Source organism: Triturus cristatus, chromosome 5_2 (genome assembly GCF_964204655.1).
Source record: "Triturus cristatus chromosome 5_2, aTriCri1.1, whole genome shotgun sequence".
In the NCBI taxonomy this organism is placed as follows: Eukaryota; Metazoa; Chordata; class Amphibia; order Caudata; family Salamandridae; genus Triturus; species Triturus cristatus.
In genome coordinates, this window is record NC_140588.1 from 554,414,649 (window position 1) to 554,431,478 (window position 16,830).

At 33.5% G+C, this 16,830-nt stretch overlaps 5 non-coding genes across 5 annotated transcripts; 2 read left to right on the plus strand and 3 right to left on the minus strand.

Annotated features, from left to right (window-relative positions):
* Window positions 1-4,595: 4,595 nt before the first annotated feature.
* Window positions 4,596-4,667, minus strand: TRNAQ-CUG (transfer RNA glutamine (anticodon CUG)). Its single transcript has one exon. It is a non-coding gene; the product is annotated as a tRNA-Gln (tRNA).
* A 1,548-nt stretch (window positions 4,668-6,215) lies between these two features.
* On the plus strand, window positions 6,216-6,287 carry TRNAQ-UUG (transfer RNA glutamine (anticodon UUG)). The gene has a single exon. It is a non-coding gene; the product is annotated as a tRNA-Gln (tRNA).
* A 3,335-nt stretch (window positions 6,288-9,622) lies between these two features.
* TRNAQ-CUG (transfer RNA glutamine (anticodon CUG)) lies at window positions 9,623-9,694 on the minus strand. Its single transcript has one exon. It is a non-coding gene; the product is annotated as a tRNA-Gln (tRNA).
* Window positions 9,695-11,242: 1,548 nt separating this feature from the next.
* Window positions 11,243-11,314, plus strand: TRNAQ-UUG (transfer RNA glutamine (anticodon UUG)). The gene has a single exon. It is a non-coding gene; the product is annotated as a tRNA-Gln (tRNA).
* Window positions 11,315-14,649: 3,335 nt separating this feature from the next.
* TRNAQ-CUG (transfer RNA glutamine (anticodon CUG)) lies at window positions 14,650-14,721 on the minus strand. Its single transcript has one exon. It is a non-coding gene; the product is annotated as a tRNA-Gln (tRNA).
* Window positions 14,722-16,830: the final 2,109 nt, after the last annotated feature.

The window sequence follows — 16,830 nt, forward strand, 5'->3', positions numbered from 1 at the left end:
CTTTTTTTATTACTCTTGAGCTTTTCCATTTCTTCATCTTTGTTCATTGATAGCTCAAATCCAACACCAGTAGGTTGAAAGAGTCAATTATTGAATGCTTTCAAAATGTCCATCAGCTTGAACAAGTCACATCAATACAAACTTTACAATACTTTGACATCAAATTTCTTCACAAAGTAGTTAGCCATTTTAAAATCATATCCTGATTTTCTCAAACGCATTTCAGACGGGTGATTCACAGCATCACTTTTTTAAGCTTTCCCGCTATTGATAAGGCAAAAATAGCACATTTTGAATGAGAAGTTTTCTTCAATCAAACATAGAGGAACCCAAATGATGATCTCATTCAGCTAGTAAAAATGTTGTTTTATATTAGTATGGAAATCGTGAAAAGAAAATGTTTTTCATGCTGATTTACAACAGTTGATCTCCAATCGTAAAATATAAGCTTTTGGTCGGAGGCATCACAGGTACTGATCAAATTCTCATTTTTGAACTTTATTCACAAATCATATGATATGCTTTGTATACATCAACTGTATTGTTGGATCAATAATGAGTAAAAAGTGACTATCTCAATTTCAGGACATATAAAAGAGAAAGAAGTAGAAACTCATGTTTCAAATGCTGAGAGGCAACAACTGTTCATGATTTTCACCTCCACTAATTATATTTATTTTTATAATCTATGTTTATATGTTCCTATAAATATACAGAGACATATAGCTATATATACAGAGATACATATGTACAGGTTGATTTTTACATGTTTATAAGTAAATGTGATGTTGTTCCAAATAAAACTTTTAAGAACTGAATGGAAAAGAAAATTGTAATGTTCAGATAAGTCCCACTGAAATTTGTACTCAGATCCCTGTTTTCAGAGTCCAGAGTGCTAACCACGACACCATCCACCCTCCCGTACCAGGGTGAGCTTTCCATTTTGACAGAAGAGATTTGCCTCAGGGGGCAACTTATCTTTCATTGAAAAATATTATCTCACATAAAAACCACTGTTCAACAGAGTTATAACGTTATTTGAGTCTTTTGGGCAACATCCTTCCCCAACATAGTTCAATATGCAAAAGTTTACCAGAATAGGAAAGCAATCCAATTCAGTTTCTCTTTGACAGTAGAATATTAAAAACTTTGACATTTCCACATTGCTGCAGCAGTTTGCACTCCTTTCACATGGGAGGTTCCATGGTGTAATGGTTAGCACTTTGAATCCAATGATCAGAGTTCAAATCTCGGTGGGACCATTTTATGACTCTTGACCAAATCATTTTCTTTCAAGTGTATTCATTAATATCACATATCTAATACCGGTAGGGTGAAAAATTAATTTATTGATTATACTCTAAAAGTTTACTAGATGTGAGCAAATAATAGAATTTTTACAATACCTGGAAACTAAATGGCTCAAAATAATGAGAGATTTTACAAACTCACTCTGGTTTCTCAAACTCATCACAGGGGCTTGATGCACGACATTACTTTTTAAAATCTTACTGTTATTGATAAGGGGAACAAGGAACTTTTTAATTGCAAAGCATTCATTAAAACAAAACTTGAGGACTCAAACTTTGTATTACGGGGACCGAAGATGTGCAGTTTGAATAATAATCTTGAAATTCAGACGTACAAACATTTTACACACTGATTTTCAACAGTAATTCCACAACCAATAAAGTTGAATCTTTTGAAAGACATGTCAAAGGTGTGAATCTGAAATTCACTTTCAAAGAAATTCACAATGAAATGCACTGTGTAAGTCCAGCATGTTGTCAGCTAAGAAATCAGCAAAAATGAACTATCTCATTACTGGCCATATAGATGAGAAAGGAAAATAAACTCATGTTTACAATGTGGATGTGAAAGAACAGTTTCTAGGTTCAGCTTCAATATTTATGTTTATGAATAATTGATATGTTCATATTGTCTAACAGCTATCTAGATGGATAAAGCTATGTATGCATCTATACATACTTATGCGTTCATACGCATCAGTATAAAACATTGATATTAGGTTTTTTCTAGACCAAATTCTAAAAAATGAGTTAAACAGTGAATCTCATTATTGTAGTAGGTCCCACCGCGATTTGAACTCAGATCGCTGGATTCAGAGTCCAGAGTGCTAACCATTACACCATGGAACCCTCTCACACAAGAGTGCCTTTTCCATTGAGACAAAAGAGAGCGCATCAGTGATGTCCTTCTCTTATATTGATAAAAAGATATCTCATTTGAATGGTCATAGTGGATAGAGATTTAATGTGATTTGATTCTTTTCAGCTATATTCTCTATAAAAGTGTTAAATATTCAAATGTTTATCTGAATATAAAAGTTATATCACAATGTTCATCTTTGCCTGTAGCATAATAAAACAGTCTACATTTCCAGACTACTGAAGCAATGTCTCTGTCTCCTGCATGGGTGGCTCGATAGAGCAATGGTTGGCAATTTGGACTTTGCATCCAATGATCCGATTTGAAACCTTGGAGGGACTTTTTTTATTACTCTTGAGCTTTTCCATTTCTTCATCTTTGTTCATTGATAGCTCAAATCCAACACCAGTAGGTTGAAAGAGTCAATTATTGAATGCTTTCAAAATGTCCATCAGCTTGAACAAGTCACATCAATACAAACTTTACAATACTTTGACATCAAATTTCTTCACAAAGTAGTTAGCCATTTTAAAATCATATCCTGATTTTCTCAAACGCATTTCAGACGGGTGATTCACAGCATCACTTTTTTAAGCTTTCCCGCTATTGATAAGGCGAAAATAGCACATTTTGAATGAGAAGTTTTCTTCAATCAAACATAGAGGAACCCAAATGATGATCTCATTCAGCTAGTAAAAATGTTGTTTTATATTAGTATGGAAATCGTGAAAAGAAAATGTTTTTCATGCTGATTTACAACAGTTGATCTCCAATCGTAAAATATAAGCTTTTGGTCGGAGGCATCACAGGTACTGATCAAATTCTCATTTTTGAACTTTATTCACAAATCATATGATATGCTTTGTATACATCAACTGTATTGTTGGATCAATAATGAGTAAAAAGTGACTATCTCAATTTCAGGACATATAAAAGAGAAAGAAGTAGAAACTCATGTTTCAAATGCTGAGAGGCAACAACTGTTCATGATTTTCACCTCCACTAATTATATTTATTTTTATAATCTATGTTTATATGTTCCTATAAATATACAGAGACATATAGCTATATATACAGAGATACATATGTACAGGTTGATTTTTACATGTTTATAAGTAAATGTGATGTTGTTCCAAATAAAACTTTTAAGAACTGAATGGAAAAGAAAATTGTAATGTTCAGATAAGTCCCACTGAAATTTGTACTCAGATCCCTGTTTTCAGAGTCCAGAGTGCTAACCACGACACCATCCACCCTCCCGTACCAGGGTGAGCTTTCCATTTTGACAGAAGAGATTTGCCTCAGGGGGCAACTTATCTTTCATTGAAAAATATTATCTCACATAAAAACCACTGTTCAACAGAGTTATAACGTTATTTGAGTCTTTTGGGCAACATCCTTCCCCAACATAGTTCAATATGCAAAAGTTTACCAGAATAGGAAAGCAATCCAATTCAGTTTCTCTTTGACAGTAGAATATTAAAAACTTTGACATTTCCACATTGCTGCAGCAGTTTGCACTCCTTTCACATGGGAGGTTCCATGGTGTAATGGTTAGCACTTTGAATCCAATGATCAGAGTTCAAATCTCGGTGGGACCATTTTATGACTCTTGACCAAATCATTTTCTTTCAAGTGTATTCATTAATATCACATATCTAATACCGGTAGGGTGAAAAATTAATTTATTGATTATACTCTAAAAGTTTACTAGATGTGAGCAAATAATAGAATTTTTACAATACCTGGAAACTAAATGGCTCAAAATAATGAGAGATTTTACAAACTCACTCTGGTTTCTCAAACTCATCACAGGGGCTTGATGCACGACATTACTTTTTAAAATCTTACTGTTATTGATAAGGGGAACAAGGAACTTTTTAATTGCAAAGCATTCATTAAAACAAAACTTGAGGACTCAAACTTTGTATTACGGGGACCGAAGATGTGCAGTTTGAATAATAATCTTGAAATTCAGACGTACAAACATTTTACACACTGATTTTCAACAGTAAATCCACAACCAATAAAGTTGAATCTTTTGAAAGACATGTCAAAGGTGTGAATCTGAAATTCACTTTCAAAGAAATTCACAATGAAATGCACTGTGTAAGTGCAGCATGTTGTCAGCTAAGAAATCAGCAAAAATGAACTATCTCATTACTGGCCATATAGATGAGAAAGGAAAATAAACTCATGTTTACAATGTGGATGTGAAAGAACAGTTTCTAGGTTCAGCTTCAATATTTATGTTTATGAATAATTGATATGTTCATATTGTCTAACAGCTATCTAGATGGATAAAGCTATGTATGCATCTATACATACTTATGCGTTCATACGCATCAGTATAAAACATTGATATTAGGTATTTCTAGACCAAATTCCTAAAAAATGAGTTAAACAGTGAATCTCATTATTGTAGTAGGTCCCACCGAGATTTGAACTCGGATCGCTGGATTCAGAGTCCAGAGTGCTAACCATTACACCATGGAACCCTCTCACACAAGAGTGCCTTTTCCATTGAGACAAAAGAGAGCGCATCAGTGATGTCCTTCTCTTATATTGATAAAAAGATATCTCATTTGAATGGTCATAGTGGATAGAGATTTAATGTGATTTGATTCTTTTCAGCTATATTCTCTATAAAAGTGTTAAATATTCAAATGTTTATCTGAATATAAAAGTTATATCACAATGTTCATCTTTGCCTGTAGCATAATAAAACAGTCTACATTTCCAGACTACTGAAGCAATGTCTCTGTCTCCTGCATGGGTGGCTCGATAGAGCAATGGTTGGCAATTTGGACTTTGCATCCAATGATCCGATTTGAAACCTTGGAGGGACTTTTTTTATTACTCTTGAGCTTTTCCATTTCTTCATCTTTGTTCATTGATAGCTCAAATCCAACACCAGTAGGTTGAAAGAGTCAATTATTGAATGCTTTCCAAATGTCCATCAGCTTGAACAAGTTACATCAATACAAACTTTACAATACATTGACATCAAATTTCTTCACAAAGTAGTTAGCCATTATAAAATCATATCCTGATTTTCTCAAACGCATTTCAGACGGGTGATTCACAGCATCACTTTTTTAAGCTTTCCCGCTATTGATAAGGCGAAAATAGCACATTTTGAATGAGAAGTTTTCTTCAATCAAACATAGAGGAACCCAAATGATGATCTCATTCAGCTAGTAAAAATGTTGTTTTATATTAGTATGGAAATCGTGAAAAGAAAATGTTTTTCATGCTGATTTACAACAGTTGATCTCCAATCGTAAAATATAAGCTTTTGGTCGGAGGCATGACAGGTACTGATCAAATTCTCATTTTTGAACTTCATTCAGAAATCATATGATATGCTTTGTATACATCAACTGTATTGTTGGATCAATAATGAGTAAAAAGTGACTATCTCAATTTCAGGACATATAAAAGAGAAAGAAGTAGAAACTCATGTTTCAAATGCTGAGAGGCAACAACTGTTCATGATTTTCACCTCCACTAATTATATTTATTTTTATAATCTATATGTTTATATGTTCCTATAAATATACAGAGACATATAGCTATATATACAGAGATACATATGTACAGGTTGATTTTTACATGTTTATAAGTAAATGTGATGTTGTTCCAAATAAAACTTTTAAGAACTGAATGGAAAAGAAAATTGTAATGTTCAGATAAGTCCCACTGAAATTTGTACTCAGATCCCTGTTTTCAGAGTCCAGAGTGCTAACCACGACACCATCCACCCTCCCGTACCAGGGTGAGCTTTCCATTTTGACAGAAGAGATTTGCCTCAGGGGGCAACTTATCTTTCATTGAAAAATATTATCTCACATAAAAACCACTGTTCAACAGAGTTATAACGTTATTTGAGTCTTTTGGGCAACATCCTTCCCCAACATAGTTCAATATGCAAAAGTTTACCAGAATAGGAAAGCAATCCAATTCAGTTTCTCTTTGACAGTAGAATATTAAAAACTTTGACATTTCCACATTGCTGCAGCAGTTTGCACTCCTTTCACATGGGAGGTTCCATGGTGTAATGGTTAGCACTTTGGACTTTGAATCCAATGATCCGAGTTCAAATCTCGGTGGGACCATTTTATGACTCTTGACCAAATCATTTTCTTTCAAGTGTATTCATTAATATCACATATCTAATACCGGTAGGGTGAAAAATTAATTTATTGATTATACTCTAAAAGTTTACTAGATGTGAGCAAATAATAGAATTTTTACAATACCTGGAAACTAAATGGCTCAAAATAATGAGAGATTTTACAAACTCACTCTGGTTTCTCAAACTCATCACAGGGGCTTGATGCACGACATTACTTTTTAAAATCTTACTGTTATTGATAAGGGGAACAAGTAACTTTTTAATTGCAAAGCATTCATTAAAACAAAACTTGAGGAGTCAAACTTTGTATTACGGGGACCGAAGATGTGCAGTTTGAATAATAATCTTGAAATTCAGACGTACAAAGATTTTACACACTGATTTTCAACAGTAAATCCACAACCAATAAAGTTGAATCTTTTGAAAGACATGTCAAAGGTGTGAATCTGAAATTCACTTTCAAAGAAATTCACAATGAAATGCACTGTGTAAGTCCAGCATGTTGTCAGCTAAGAAATCAGCAAAAATGAACTATCTCATTACTGGCCATATAGATGAGAAAGGAAAATAAACTCATGTTTACAATGTGGATGTGAAAGAACAGTTTCTAGGTTCAGCTTCAATATTTATGTTTATGAATAATTGATATGTTCATATTGTCTAACAGCTATCTAGATGGATAAAGCTATGTATGCATCTATACATACTTATGCGTTCATACGCATCAGTATAAAACATTGATATTAGGTTTTTTCTAGACCAAATTCTAAAAAATGAGTTAAACAGTGAATCTCATTATTGTAGTAGGTCCCACCGCGATTTGAACTCAGATCGCTGGATTCAGAGTCCAGAGTGCTAACCATTACACCATGGAACCCTCTCACACAAGAGTGCCTTTTCCATTGAGACAAAAGAGAGCGCATCAGTGATGTCCTTCTCTTATATTGATAAAAAGATATCTCATTTGAATGGTCATAGTGGATAGAGATTTAATGTGATTTGATTCTTTTCAGCTATATTCTCTATAAAAGTGTTAAATATTCAAATGTTTATCTGAATATAAAAGTTATATCACAATGTTCATCTTTGCCTGTAGCATAATAAAACAGTCTACATTTCCAGACTACTGAAGCAATGTCTCTGTCTCCTGCATGGGTGGCTCGATAGAGCAATGGTTGGCAATTTGGACTTTGCATCCAATGATCCGATTTGAAACCTTGGAGGGACTTTTTTTATTACTCTTGAGCTTTTCCATTTCTTCATCTTTGTTCATTGATAGCTCAAATCCAACACCAGTAGGTTGAAAGAGTCAATTATTGAATGCTTTCAAAATGTCCATCAGCTTGAACAAGTCACATCAATACAAACTTTACAATACTTTGACATCAAATTTCTTCACAAAGTAGTTAGCCATTTTAAAATCATATCCTGATTTTCTCAAACGCATTTCAGACGGGTGATTCACAGCATCACTTTTTTAAGCTTTCCCGCTATTGATAAGGCGAAAATAGCACATTTTGAATGAGAAGTTTTCTTCAATCAAACATAGAGGAACCCAAATGATGATCTCATTCAGCTAGTAAAAATGTTGTTTTATATTAGTATGGAAATCGTGAAAAGAAAATGTTTTTCATGCTGATTTACAACAGTTGATCTCCAATCGTAAAATATAAGCTTTTGGTCGGAGGCATCACAGGTACTGATCAAATTCTCATTTTTGAACTTTATTCACAAATCATATGATATGCTTTGTATACATCAACTGTATTGTTGGATCAATAATGAGTAAAAAGTGACTATCTCAATTTCAGGACATATAAAAGAGAAAGAAGTAGAAACTCATGTTTCAAATGCTGAGAGGCAACAACTGTTCATGATTTTCACCTCCACTAATTATATTTATTTTTATAATCTATATGTTTATATGTTCCTATAAATATACAGAGACATATAGCTATATATACAGAGATACATATGTACAGGTTGATTTTTACATGTTTATAAGTAAATGTGATGTTGTTCCAAATAAAACTTTTAAGAACTGAATGGAAAAGAAAATTGTAATGTTCAGATAAGTCCCACTGAAATTTGTACTCAGATCCCTGTTTTCAGAGTCCAGAGTGCTAACCACGACACCATCCACCCTCCCGTACCAGGGTGAGCTTTCCATTTTGACAGAAGAGATTTGCCTCAGGGGGCAACTTATCTTTCATTGAAAAATATTATCTCACATAAAAACCACTGTTCAACAGAGTTATAACGTTATTTGAGTCTTTTGGGCAACATCCTTCCCCAACATAGTTCAATATGCAAAAGTTTACCAGAATAGGAAAGCAATCCAATTCAGTTTCTCTTTGACAGTAGAATATTAAAAACTTTGACATTTCCACATTGCTGCAGCAGTTTGCACTCCTTTCACATGGGAGGTTCCATGGTGTAATGGTTAGCACTTTGAATCCAATGATCAGAGTTCAAATCTCGGTGGGACCATTTTATGACTCTTGACCAAATCATTTTCTTTCAAGTGTATTCATTAATATCACATATCTAATACCGGTAGGGTGAAAAATTAATTTATTGATTATACTCTAAAAGTTTACTAGATGTGAGCAAATAATAGAATTTTTACAATACCTGGAAACTAAATGGCTCAAAATAATGAGAGATTTTACAAACTCACTCTGGTTTCTCAAACTCATCACAGGGGCTTGATGCACGACATTACTTTTTAAAATCTTACTGTTATTGATAAGGGGAACAAGGAACTTTTTAATTGCAAAGCATTCATTAAAACAAAACTTGAGGACTCAAACTTTGTATTACGGGGACCGAAGATGTGCAGTTTGAATAATAATCTTGAAATTCAGACGTACAAACATTTTACACACTGATTTTCAACAGTAAATCCACAACCAATAAAGTTGAATCTTTTGAAAGACATGTCAAAGGTGTGAATCTGAAATTCACTTTCAAAGAAATTCACAATGAAATGCACTGTGTAAGTGCAGCATGTTGTCAGCTAAGAAATCAGCAAAAATGAACTATCTCATTACTGGCCATATAGATGAGAAAGGAAAATAAACTCATGTTTACAATGTGGATGTGAAAGAACAGTTTCTAGGTTCAGCTTCAATATTTATGTTTATGAATAATTGATATGTTCATATTGTCTAACAGCTATCTAGATGGATAAAGCTATGTATGCATCTATACATACTTATGCGTTCATACGCATCAGTATAAAACATTGATATTAGGTATTTCTAGACCAAATTCCTAAAAAATGAGTTAAACAGTGAATCTCATTATTGTAGTAGGTCCCACCGAGATTTGAACTCGGATCGCTGGATTCAGAGTCCAGAGTGCTAACCATTACACCATGGAACCCTCTCACACAAGAGTGCCTTTTCCATTGAGACAAAAGAGAGCGCATCAGTGATGTCCTTCTCTTATATTGATAAAAAGATATCTCATTTGAATGGTCATAGTGGATAGAGATTTAATGTGATTTGATTCTTTTCAGCTATATTCTCTATAAAAGTGTTAAATATTCAAATGTTTATCTGAATATAAAAGTTATATAACAATGTTCATCTTTGCCTGTAGCATAATAAAACAGTCTACATTTCCAGACTACTGAAGCAATGTCTCTGTCTCCTGCATGGGTGGCTCGATAGAGCAATGGTTGGCAATTTGGACTTTGCATCCAATGATCCGATTTGAAACCTTGGAGGGACTTTTTTTATTACTCTTGAGCTTTTCCATTTCTTCATCTTTGTTCATTGATAGCTCAAATCCAACACCAGTAGGTTGAAAGAGTCAATTATTGAATGCTTTCCAAATGTCCATCAGCTTGAACAAGTTACATCAATACAAACTTTACAATACATTGACATCAAATTTCTTCACAAAGTAGTTAACCATTATAAAATCATATCCTGATTTTCTCAAACGCATTTCAGACGGGTGATTCACAGCATCACTTTTTTAAGCTTTCCCGCTATTGATAAGGCGAAAATAGCACATTTTGAATGAGAAGTTTTCTTCAATCAAACATAGAGGAACCCAAATGATGATCTCATTCAGCTAGTAAAAATGTTGTTTTATATTAGTATGGAAATCGTGAAAAGAAAATGTTTTTCATGCTGATTTACAACAGTTGATCTCCAATCGTAAAATATAAGCTTTTGGTCGGAGGCATGACAGGTACTGATCAAATTCTCATTTTTGAACTTCATTCAGAAATCATATGATATGCTTTGTATACATCAACTGTATTGTTGGATCAATAATGAGTAAAAAGTGACTATCTCAATTTCAGGACATATAAAAGAGAAAGAAGTAGAAACTCATGTTTCAAATGCTGAGAGGCAACAACTGTTCATGATTTTCACCTCCACTAATTATATTTATTTTTATAATCTATATGTTTATATGTTCCTATAAATATACAGAGACATATAGCTATATATACAGAGATACATATGTACAGGTTGATTTTTACATGTTTATAAGTAAATGTGATGTTGTTCCAAATAAAACTTTTAAGAACTGAATGGAAAAGAAAATTGTAATGTTCAGATAAGTCCCACTGAAATTTGTACTCAGATCCCTGTTTTCAGAGTCCAGAGTGCTAACCACGACACCATCCACCCTCCCGTACCAGGGTGAGCTTTCCATTTTGACAGAAGAGATTTGCCTCAGGGGGCAACTTATCTTTCATTGAAAAATATTATCTCACATAAAAACCACTGTTCAACAGAGTTATAACGTTATTTGAGTCTTTTGGGCAACATCCTTCCCCAACATAGTTCAATATGCAAAAGTTTACCAGAATAGGAAAGCAATCCAATTCAGTTTCTCTTTGACAGTAGAATATTAAAAACTTTGACATTTCCACATTGCTGCAGCAGTTTGCACTCCTTTCACATGGGAGGTTCCATGGTGTAATGGTTAGCACTTTGGACTTTGAATCCAATGATCCGAGTTCAAATCTCGGTGGGACCATTTTATGACTCTTGACCAAATCATTTTCTTTCAAGTGTATTCATTAATATCACATATCTAATACCGGTAGGGTGAAAAATTAATTTATTGATTATACTCTAAAAGTTTACTAGATGTGAGCAAATAATAGAATTTTTACAATACCTGGAAACTAAATGGCTCAAAATAATGAGAGATTTTACAAACTCACTCTGGTTTCTCAAACTCATCACAGGGGCTTGATGCACGACATTACTTTTTAAAATCTTACTGTTATTGATAAGGGGAACAAGGAACTTTTTAATTGCAAAGCATTCATTAAAACAAAACTTGAGGAGTCAAACTTTGTATTACGGGGACCGAAGATGTGCAGTTTGAATAATAATCTTGAAATTCAGACGTACAAAGATTTTACACACTGATTTTCAACAGTAAATCCACAACCAATAAAGTTGAATCTTTTGAAAGACATGTCAAAGGTGTGAATCTGAAATTCACTTTCAAAGAAATTCACAATGAAATGCACTGTGTAAGTCCAGCATGTTGTCAGCTAAGAAATCAGCAAAAATGAACTATCTCATTACTGGCCATATAGATGAGAAAGGAAAATAAACTCATGTTTACAATGTGGATGTGAAAGAACAGTTTCTAGGTTCAGCTTCAATATTTATGTTTATGAATAATTGATATGTTCATATTGTCTAACAGCTATCTAGATGGATAAAGCTATGTATGCATCTATACATACTTATGCGTTCATACGCATCAGTATAAAACATTGATATTAGGTTTTTTCTAGACCAAATTCTAAAAAATGAGTTAAACAGTGAATCTCATTATTGTAGTAGGTCCCACCGCGATTTGAACTCAGATCGCTGGATTCAGAGTCCAGAGTGCTAACCATTACACCATGGAACCCTCTCACACAAGAGTGCCTTTTCCATTGAGACAAAAGAGAGCGCATCAGTGATGTCCTTCTCTTATATTGATAAAAAGATATCTCATTTGAATGGTCATAGTGGATAGAGATTTAATGTGATTTGATTCTTTTCAGCTATATTCTCTATAAAAGTGTTAAATATTCAAATGTTTATCTGAATATAAAAGTTATATCACAATGTTCATCTTTGCCTGTAGCATAATAAAACAGTCTACATTTCCAGACTACTGAAGCAATGTCTCTGTCTCCTGCATGGGTGGCTCGATAGAGCAATGGTTGGCAATTTGGACTTTGCATCCAATGATCCGATTTGAAACCTTGGAGGGACTTTTTTTATTACTCTTGAGCTTTTCCATTTCTTCATCTTTGTTCATTGATAGCTCAAATCCAACACCAGTAGGTTGAAAGAGTCAATTATTGAATGCTTTCAAAATGTCCATCAGCTTGAACAAGTCACATCAATACAAACTTTACAATACTTTGACATCAAATTTCTTCACAAAGTAGTTAGCCATTTTAAAATCATATCCTGATTTTCTCAAACGCATTTCAGACGGGTGATTCACAGCATCACTTTTTTAAGCTTTCCCGCTATTGATAAGGCGAAAATAGCACATTTTGAATGAGAAGTTTTCTTCAATCAAACATAGAGGAACCCAAATGATGATCTCATTCAGCTAGTAAAAATGTTGTTTTATATTAGTATGGAAATCGTGAAAAGAAAATGTTTTTCATGCTGATTTACAACAGTTGATCTCCAATCGTAAAATATAAGCTTTTGGTCGGAGGCATCACAGGTACTGATCAAATTCTCATTTTTGAACTTTATTCACAAATCATATGATATGCTTTGTATACATCAACTGTATTGTTGGATCAATAATGAGTAAAAAGTGACTATCTCAATTTCAGGACATATAAAAGAGAAAGAAGTAGAAACTCATGTTTCAAATGCTGAGAGGCAACAACTGTTCATGATTTTCACCTCCACTAATTATATTTATTTTTATAATCTATATGTTTATATGTTCCTATAAATATACAGAGACATATAGCTATATATACAGAGATACATATGTACAGGTTGATTTTTACATGTTTATAAGTAAATGTGATGTTGTTCCAAATAAAACTTTTAAGAACTGAATGGAAAAGAAAATTGTAATGTTCAGATAAGTCCCACTGAAATTTGTACTCAGATCCCTGTTTTCAGAGTCCAGAGTGCTAACCACGACACCATCCACCCTCCCGTACCAGGGTGAGCTTTCCATTTTGACAGAAGAGATTTGCCTCAGGGGGCAACTTATCTTTCATTGAAAAATATTATCTCACATAAAAACCACTGTTCAACAGAGTTATAACGTTATTTGAGTCTTTTGGGCAACATCCTTCCCCAACATAGTTCAATATGCAAAAGTTTACCAGAATAGGAAAGCAATCCAATTCAGTTTCTCTTTGACAGTAGAATATTAAAAACTTTGACATTTCCACATTGCTGCAGCAGTTTGCACTCCTTTCACATGGGAGGTTCCATGGTGTAATGGTTAGCACTTTGAATCCAATGATCAGAGTTCAAATCTCGGTGGGACCATTTTATGACTCTTGACCAAATCATTTTCTTTCAAGTGTATTCATTAATATCACATATCTAATACCGGTAGGGTGAAAAATTAATTTATTGATTATACTCTAAAAGTTTACTAGATGTGAGCAAATAATAGAATTTTTACAATACCTGGAAACTAAATGGCTCAAAATAATGAGAGATTTTACAAACTCACTCTGGTTTCTCAAACTCATCACAGGGGCTTGATGCACGACATTACTTTTTAAAATCTTACTGTTATTGATAAGGGGAACAAGGAACTTTTTAATTGCAAAGCATTCATTAAAACAAAACTTGAGGACTCAAACTTTGTATTACGGGGACCGAAGATGTGCAGTTTGAATAATAATCTTGAAATTCAGACGTACAAACATTTTACACACTGATTTTCAACAGTAAATCCACAACCAATAAAGTTGAATCTTTTGAAAGACATGTCAAAGGTGTGAATCTGAAATTCACTTTCAAAGAAATTCACAATGAAATGCACTGTGTAAGTGCAGCATGTTGTCAGCTAAGAAATCAGCAAAAATGAACTATCTCATTACTGGCCATATAGATGAGAAAGGAAAATAAACTCATGTTTACAATGTGGATGTGAAAGAACAGTTTCTAGGTTCAGCTTCAATATTTATGTTTATGAATAATTGATATGTTCATATTGTCTAACAGCTATCTAGATGGATAAAGCTATGTATGCATCTATACATACTTATGCGTTCATACGCATCAGTATAAAACATTGATATTAGGTATTTCTAGACCAAATTCCTAAAAAATGAGTTAAACAGTGAATCTCATTATTGTAGTAGGTCCCACCGAGATTTGAACTCGGATCGCTGGATTCAGAGTCCAGAGTGCTAACCATTACACCATGGAACCCTCTCACACAAGAGTGCCTTTTCCATTGAGACAAAAGAGAGCGCATCAGTGATGTCCTTCTCTTATATTGATAAAAAGATATCTCATTTGAATGGTCATAGTGGATAGAGATTTAATGTGATTTGATTCTTTTCAGCTATATTCTCTATAAAAGTGTTAAATATTCAAATGTTTATCTGAATATAAAAGTTATATCACAATGTTCATCTTTGCCTGTAGCATAATAAAACAGTCTACATTTCCAGACTACTGAAGCAATGTCTCTGTCTCCTGCATGGGTGGCTCGATAGAGCAATGGTTGGCAATTTGGACTTTGCATCCAATGATCCGATTTGAAACCTTGGAGGGACTTTTTTTATTACTCTTGAGCTTTTCCATTTCTTCATCTTTGTTCATTGATAGCTCAAATCCAACACCAGTAGGTTGAAAGAGTCAATTATTGAATGCTTTCCAAATGTCCATCAGCTTGAACAAGTTACATCAATACAAACTTTACAATACATTGACATCAAATTTCTTCACAAAGTAGTTAGCCATTATAAAATCATATCCTGATTTTCTCAAACGCATTTCAGACGGGTGATTCACAGCATCACTTTTTTAAGCTTTCCCGCTATTGATAAGGCGAAAATAGCACATTTTGAATGAGAAGTTTTCTTCAATCAAACATAGAGGAACCCAAATGATGATCTCATTCAGCTAGTAAAAATGTTGTTTTATATTAGTATGGAAATCGTGAAAAGAAAATGTTTTTCATGCTGATTTACAACAGTTGATCTCCAATCGTAAAATATAAGCTTTTGGTCGGAGGCATGACAGGTACTGATCAAATTCTCATTTTTGAACTTCATTCAGAAATCATATGATATGCTTTGTATACATCAACTGTATTGTTGGATCAATAATGAGTAAAAAGTGACTATCTCAATTTCAGGACATATAAAAGAGAAAGAAGTAGAAACTCATGTTTCAAATGCTGAGAGGCAACAACTGTTCATGATTTTCACCTCCACTAATTATATTTATTTTTATAATCTATATGTTTATATGTTCCTATAAATATACAGAGACATATAGCTATATATACAGAGATACATATGTACAGGTTGATTTTTACATGTTTATAAGTAAATGTGATGTTGTTCCAAATAAAACTTTTAAGAACTGAATGGAAAAGAAAATTGTAATGTTCAGATAAGTCCCACTGAAATTTGTACTCAGATCCCTGTTTTCAGAGTCCAGAGTGCTAACCACGACACCATCCACCCTCCCGTACCAGGGTGAGCTTTCCATTTTGACAGAAGAGATTTGCCTCAGGGGGCAACTTATCTTTCATTGAAAAATATTATCTCACATAAAAACCACTGTTCAACAGAGTTATAACGTTATTTGAGTCTTTTGGGCAACATCCTTCCCCAACATAGTTCAATATGCAAAAGTTTACCAGAATAGGAAAGCAATCCAATTCAGTTTCTCTTTGACAGTAGAATATTAAAAACTTTGACATTTCCACATTGCTGCAGCAGTTTGCACTCCTTTCACATGGGAGGTTCCATGGTGTAATGGTTAGCACTTTGAATCCAATGATCAGAGTTCAAATCTCGGTGGGACCATTTTATGACTCTTGACCAAATCATTTTCTTTCAAGTGTATTCATTAATATCACATATCTAATACCGGTAGGGTGAAAAATTAATTTATTGATTATACTCTAAAAGTTTACTAGATGTGAGCAAATAATAGAATTTTTACAATACCTGGAAACTAAATGGCTCAAAATAATGAGAGATTTTACAAACTCACTCTGGTTTCTCAAACTCATCACAGGGGCTTGATGCACGACATTACTTTTTAAAATCTTACTGTTATTGATAAGGGGAACAAGGAACTTTTTAATTGCAAAGCATTCATTAAAACAAAACTTGAGGACTCAAACTTTGTATTACGGGGACCGAAGATGTGCAGTTTGAATAATAATCTTGAAATTCAGACGTACAAACATTTTACACACTGATTTTCAACAGTAAATCCACAACCAATAAAGTTGAATCTTTTGAAAGACATGTCAAAGGTGTGAATCTGAAATTCACTTTCAAAGAAATTCACAAT